Genomic DNA, 7,014 nt, shown 5'->3' on the forward strand with positions numbered 1-7,014 from the left:
AAAACCTGCGTAGGGAGTGAAATTGGACTGTGAACTTCAGACGACCTTGGGAAATTAAAAAAAATCAACCAAGATAAAATATAGATATCACGAAGTTGACGTCGCTCAGGTCTTTGATAGTGTTGTTTGCCGTCCATGTTCATGACTAATTAATTATCACTAAACTGTATTAACCAGTTCAAGGCTCGACATAGTTTTTGTGTGTGGGTGCAATGGTGTCGGATGTAACGGGAGCTCGACTATAACACGAATTTTTTTTTTTTTAATCCTCGTGCTACAATATAGATGGGACGAAATTGACGTCACTCAGTTCCTTGTTATTGAATATATATATATATATATATATATATATATATATATATATATATATATATATATATATATATATATATATATCTTATCTTGTCCTTCCGCCACAACATCATAAAATATCGTCGCATAGACATTCCACGAAGGAATATAGATAATTCGTCAAACAAGATGTCTGATGTCAACAGCAAATCAAATTGGGGGTTAATAATCTTGCTCAAGGAAAAAAATGAAAGTGCCTGAAGCGGGGCTCGAACCCGGGACCTTCCGGGTCACATTGCAATGCCTTAACCACTCGGCCACTTCGCATATATACATATCATTATATCATTAACAGTGACCATCGGCCCTCCGACTGCTAACACCAAAGGCACCATTTTGTCCATGGTGAATCACAATATATATTTTGCATCCTAATATAATTAACTCACAAAACTTTAATCGGAAACAACAGTGTGATGTCAATCTCTTTAGGAGGGCTGAATACATACCTTGTGTAAATGATCTTCTGGCTTCAAAGTGACAGCATCTTATTTTCTAATCCAATTATATGCTGGTCGCCAATGAAAATCATTCATCCTTGCTCTGTGACGCCCCGTTGTCCTTAGAATCTACCTATACATTCTGCTTCTAAAATTGTTAAGAACCTCATCCAGAAACAAAAGATTGTTGTTGATCTTGGAGTGGTCCAATTACAAATCTGACATTAGGACTAAGTAGTATAATAATATGATATACTTATAATAATACTTATATTTATCCACTAACAAGTGCTCTATGGCGTTTAACAAACACTAAAGACTATATAAACTATCATCATACACACTAACACGTTTACACATATACACACTCAAATCCACACACGGAAAGTTCTCCGAATACACATACACAAACTCTTTACATACACATTTCTATATCAACTATCCTAAATTAAAGCATATAAAACAAATTAAATGTCAAAAAAAAGCTCTTCTAAATATTCAGTTTTTAATTTCTTTTTAAACGCATCTTAATTTCACTGTTTTTGGTATAGTGGGAAAGGGAATTCCACAACCTAGGCGCTGTTACTCTGAAGAATTAGTTGTGCAACAAAAACTTAGAAGGTACCTGTCTTAAGATGCATATCAGGGCATGAAAGTAGCTATAGCAAAAACATACAATCTTGAACTCAATGCGCTGCTTCACCGGCAGTCAATGAAGAATTTCCAGAACATGGGAGATAGGATCGTCACGCTTTGATAACATCACCAATTTAGCCGCCCTGTTCTGAACATTCTGCAATCTTTGAATAGTGTAATTGGGACAACCAATGAGCAGCGCATTGCAATAGTCAACAAAGAATAAAAGAAGTGACACGCGTTTTAGCGATTTCAGTGTCAATCAAAAACCTATCACGACCAATGTTATTAAGATGGTATTGACACTCTGGATAATTTTGGTGATATGATCATTCATGGACATATAATTTTTTTTTAATGCACCCAGAATACGAACATATGAATTAGAAATAGAAACTTTGCACACTGCTATATCAATTTCATCTATTTTAATACTATTCCTGTAAGATTTCTTCTTCATACACAGCACCTCGGTTTTTTCCTTATTCAATTCAATTTGTTTACATCTATCTAATTCTTAATTTCATTGATACAAACTTCAGCCTTCCTCGACACACTAACTTCATCATCCTCGCATAAAGGTACAAAACGCTGTGTGTCTTCGGCATACATATGGAAGTCAACTGAAAAAGAATGAATAATTTCCCCCGAGAGGTCCAAGAGCTGATCCTTGTGGAACTCCATATTTTAATTCATCTACACCAGATTGAGTGTGATTGAGCATTACTGTTTGACCCCGGTCAGACAGATAGGCCGGAACAATGCCCATTGAATCTAAAAACATGATTATGTTGATGCAATGGAATGTCATGGTCGATCGTATCAAAAGCAGCGTTCAAGTCAAGAATAATTAGCAATACCGATTTCTTTTTTATCCTGGGCATAGTTAACTATCATTTTGAACTCTAATAAGAGCACTCTCTGTACTGTGGCCCGGTCTGTATGCAGATTTCAATTTACAGTAAAGCTCGCTTTGATTTATGAATGCTTGTACTCTTACTCTTATGGATACAATTTTTCTATAATTTTAGAGAGAAATCATAAATTCGAAACGGGTCTATAATATTTTTTATTGTACCTACTTTATCTAAATTTGATTTCTTTAAAAGTGGAGTCACCACTGCTTGCTTCAGGCTTTCTTGTACGACCGATGACAACAATACATGTTATGGGTGAACCAGATCTTTGGCACACGCTTTAACAATCCATGTAGGGACAGGGTCTAAATAACGGCTATGTGGTCTTGTGGTATGACACTCGTTTTCGGATCGGAAGGTCCTGGGTTCGAGCCTCGCTCAGCGTATAGTTGAGTTCTTGGAAAACTCTTTACTCACATTCTCCCGCCGTATTCAGGTGTAAAATGAATACCTCGTCGTTAACAGCGTTGTCTCTGTCGGAAAAAAATTGTAAAACCGCCTAACAGGCGCCAAGTCTCGTTCTACATGTTACGTGTTGCTGTTGGTCAGGGACCCTTTGTAAAGCGCTTTGAGCACGTTTAGTGGATATTGCTCTATATAAAAGCTCAATTTTTTTTTTTTGTTTTGTTTGTTTTGTTTGTTTTTTTTGTGTATTTTTTTGTTTTGTTTTGTTTTTTTTTTGTTTTTTGTTTTTTTTTTTTTTTGTTTTTTTTTTGTTTTTTTTTTTTTTGGGGGGGGGGGGGGGGGGTGTTAATAACACGTTTTGGTTGGTGAAGATTTTAAGATTAACAAAACTTCCTACTAAGATGCGGGTTCAAAGAAATCAAAAGTTTCCATTTTTGTATCATAATTTCCACAATCTAGAGGATAGTAAATCTCCTGTCGGGATGAGTTCTCGTATGTTTTTGTTTTTTAAATTTTGTCTTGAAAATAATCTGAAAAACGACTTGGGAGATCAGTAGATGGGCAGGTGGTTGGCAATTCTTGTTTACAGGGGTTGTTTGTAATATTTTTGATCATTTTAAATAGTTTCTCGGGCTGTCTTTTGTTTGATATTATTGTTGATTTAAAATCATTTTATTTTGTTCTGACTATTAGATTGTTTCCTTTAATTTTTGCTCGAAACATATAACTGACGATGTATTTCTAGTCCAGTTTTCCTTCATAGTTTTTCATTGGTTCTCATACACTTTTTAAGTTCTCTAATATCATCCGTTTTGTTTTGTTTTTGTTTTTAAGAGTTTTACGGCACTTGCAACACATTAAGGTCATATCAGCGCCAGTAAAAAGGAAGAAAACGGGATAGTAATAAGTTCTAGAATTACAATTAAAGCACCCAAGAAAAAAGTAAGACAAAGGAGAATTGGATCAAATAGGGAACAGATGTAGATTCCAAGAGCACACTATCGAGGTACTTAGTTTGAGATCACCTAAAAGTCCTATCCAGTCACAAGAGGAATACACTCAAATATTTACAAATCATATAAAATAACATAATACATTACATAACAGAGATGATTTACAAGGAAAAAAATATCATCTCCCAAAACTAACACATTTGACTGTTTTCCTCTCACCAAGGGTATCCGGTCAGGGCCAGGACAAAATCAAGTAATCTCATTCCAAGACAAAGACAGAAAACTAGTTGGAAAACGGATATGGGGGGATAGAGGACACAGTAAGTACCTCCCTGCCCACTATGGGAGGTCAGGATCCCCATATCATCCGTGTACCACTGCTTATTGGGTCTTAAAATAATATTTTTAGTTGAAAGTGGACAGTGGTTAATAAGAATTTCGGATAAAATCATGTTATAATGATCCACCATATCGCACACAGAATTGGAAGATGAAATTATTTCATTCAAGTTTGTGATTTGAATATCATTTGAAAATGCGTTAAGATCATTATCTCTTGTTTTACAAAAGCGTTCAGTCTCCTCTGTCGCACGACAATGACGACAGTTGAAATAAAAAAAATAGCTGTGGTCGGAAATAGAACAGTCTTCAACTTTGACTGATAGTGGGTTATCATTTTTATCAGCCAAGACTAGGTCGAGTATGTCAATGCATGACATAATCAGTCGGAAGATAAAAATTTAGGATTTGCATTTTGGCATTCTCTGGAAGAACATGCTCTCCAGAACATTTTAATCTTTATTTGGAGTAAATCGGGTGATTTTTCATGAATAAGTTATGGTCAGATGTATGGGAAAGGTGTCCAGCAAACTTTTTCAAATTTCATACTTTTTCAACTTGACGCTGTAAAAAATATTTAGAAGTGAAATTAAGCTTGATATTTCCCGAAGATGTACGAAAAGGGTTCATTTAACCATTTATGACAAGTAAACTTGGCAATATCTCAGTTCAAACATTTTTACCATCCGACTGATTATGTCATTCATTGCAACATATGGGTAGGTTCAGTCACATGTTGCATTAGATTGTGAGATTTAAAAATGTGTGTAATCATTTTTCAACCACTGTCATTCATGTGGTCTAGATGAAAATTGAACCCCCCCCCCCCCCCCCCCATCACCAAAAGTGTTTCCCTTTGGACACATCTTGTGCGGCTATGTGGTCTTGTGGGTATGACACTCGCTTTTGGATCGAAAGGTCATGGGTTCGAACCTCGATTGGCACATAGTTGAGTCCTTGGAAAAGGCTCTTTTCTCACATGATCTCATCGTACTCATGTGTAAAATGAGTACCCGCCCGTTAACATCGTTGTCTCTGTCCGTCTTACATGTTAAGTGTTGCTGTTGGCCATGAACCCCTTGTAAAGCGCTAGGAGCACGTTTAGTGGATATTGCGCTATATAAAAGCTCAATAAGCTCAATCTCTCGTGAATGAACTTTTCAAAATCTTCGAAAAGTAATTTAATACTTGTACATGTAGTATGATTTTGAGAATTTGGTGGACAATAAAGGCCAATAATTCTGTATACAAGAATATTTATTTTGATTTTTACAATAACTTCCAAATGTTCAAAGGTCCTGTATGTGACTGGTTTTGTCTTTGTTTTTAAGGATTTTACGTCGCTTGCAACACATTTATGTCATATCAGCGCCAGTAAAAAGGAAGAAAATTGGATAGTAAAGACATTCTACGTGTACAACTAAAAGGACTTGAGGAAAAAGGTAAGACAAAGGCGAATGGTTCAAATAAGGATCAGCTGTAGATTCCAAGAGCACATTATCAGTGTACTTGAGATCACCTAAAACTAAAAGTCTGACCCGGACATCAGCACAAAATCCTACTAAAAGGAATACACTCAACTGTTTACAAATCATATGTTAAAATGAACAAAATAACAGTACATAAGCGAGAGATGATTTACAAGGAAAAAAATATCATCTCCCAAAACTATAACTATAACTACACATTTGACTGTTTCCCTCCCAGGCATTCAGGATTCGATTCACATGATGTGGAAAAACTGAAACTGCTTTTGAAATAAAGTTTTGAGATATTTCCAAATTTGCTAGTGGATTATTTTCCAATGTCTCCCATTTCTACCCCATAGTTATTTCTTTGAACGTGGCGAGTTGAAGAACATCTATCCAAAATTGCTCTATATGCTGAGGAATTCCTTGCCACCAAACAATTCCATATTCTTTTGTAAAGCGTGTCTTCTTAAAAATAAATATGTACAGTATATGTACGAGACTTATAGATGTTGAAGTGAGTGTAAAAAAAATATATAAAATATTTTAAAAAATAAATAAATAAAATAAAATTTATAGTCGTTTACAAAAGAAACTAGACAGTTTTATTCCGCTAATAATTCAATACTCGTTGGAAGGAATACAATAACATATACGTATTTAGAAACTAGGCAAAAGTAGTTTTCTTTTGGTGTATGATTTATTGAATTTGTGTGAAATGTTGAAAAGTTGCAGATATCAAAAAACAATCATTTAAAAATGATTATGCAAAATCGAGCGCAAAATTGAAATCAGCACACATGACGCACTTCAGTATTTTGTATGTCCACTGTTGGAATTGATCGATGACACAACTCTTTGCCTCATCGATGATGTTTGCACAACTCTTTGCCTCATCGATGATGTTTGCTGATTGACTGTTTCTGGTGGTATATGACCAATTTGGATTTAGTCTTTAGAATAATTCATAGAATTTTTTTCAGCTTTCTTGTCTTTTTATTCTTAATTTATTTTTGTTAATAGCTTTCCTTTCATGAAATCCCACATGTTATGTTCAATAGGATTCGGCAACTGGTTCATCATCCTTATATCTGAATCGTTTAGGAAAGCAGATATTTGTCCGGTCTAATACAACCATTTGTTTTGGGGTTTTTTGTTTGTTTTTAAGGGTTTTACGGCGCTTGTAACCCATTTAGGTTATATCAGCGCCAGTAAAAAGGAAGAAAATGGGATAGTAAAAAGTTCTAGAATTACAATTAAAGCATCCAAGAAAAAGTAAGACAAAGGGGAACTAGGAACAAATAGGGATCAGATGTAGTTTCCAAGAGCATACCATCAATGTACTTAGTTTGAGATCATCTATAAGTCTCATCCGGACACAAGCACAAAATTCAACAAAGAAGAATACACTCAAATGCTTACACTGTACATTAAAAATAACAACTATAATAATACATAACAGAGAGATGATTTACAAGGAAAAAAAGATCATCTCTCAAAACAA

The sequence above is a fragment of the Berghia stephanieae genome, chromosome 9, assembly GCF_034508935.2.
Source record: "Berghia stephanieae isolate SIO BIC M18660-M18661 chromosome 9, UCSD_Bste_1.3, whole genome shotgun sequence".
NCBI lineage: Eukaryota > Metazoa > Mollusca > Gastropoda > Nudibranchia > Aeolidiidae > Berghia > Berghia stephanieae.